Raw genomic sequence first — 614 nt, forward strand, 5'->3', positions numbered from 1 at the left:
GCATGGGTGGGCGCCCCTAAATGACATCCTGAGCTACACCCAGCTTTTCTCTCGAAACTGTAACAGGGATGACTCTCATTCTTCCACCTTGGATACTGGACTGTCAATAACATCAAGAGCCCCAGCAAGACTGTTTAACTAATTGGCTACAGCAACAGATTGGAGGACCTTGTGGTTCACTTGGCCCCCCAAGGAGTAGGAAGTCCTGAATTGCTCATCCCAGCAGGAACAGGGGAGGAAGAATGGGGTCCATAGCTGCCAGGAATTCATCCACAAGCTCCTCCCCTCACAGATTCGAGTGCAGAAACTGAGAAGGAGAGGGGCTTAGGAAGCCCCATTTTGTCCTACACCATCAATTAAGTTCACTATACCCAGAAAAATTATAAATAAATAAATAGAGTTTGAAAATTTAGAAGAAAAACTAACAGTATGTATTTAAATTATGTACCCTATTTAAGGAAACAAGCTTAGTTTCGATAATTTTTTCTAACATCAGATTGGTAATTCTAAATTTAAATTCAACTAAAAAATTTAAGTAAAAAAATCTAGTAGTCAGCAAATTTAAAAAGAAATTACTTCTTCCAGAGGATCCATTACAGTTCTGTTTTTATTTA

This window comes from Chionomys nivalis, chromosome 8, assembly GCF_950005125.1.
Source record: "Chionomys nivalis chromosome 8, mChiNiv1.1, whole genome shotgun sequence".
Taxonomy (NCBI): domain Eukaryota; kingdom Metazoa; phylum Chordata; class Mammalia; order Rodentia; family Cricetidae; genus Chionomys; species Chionomys nivalis.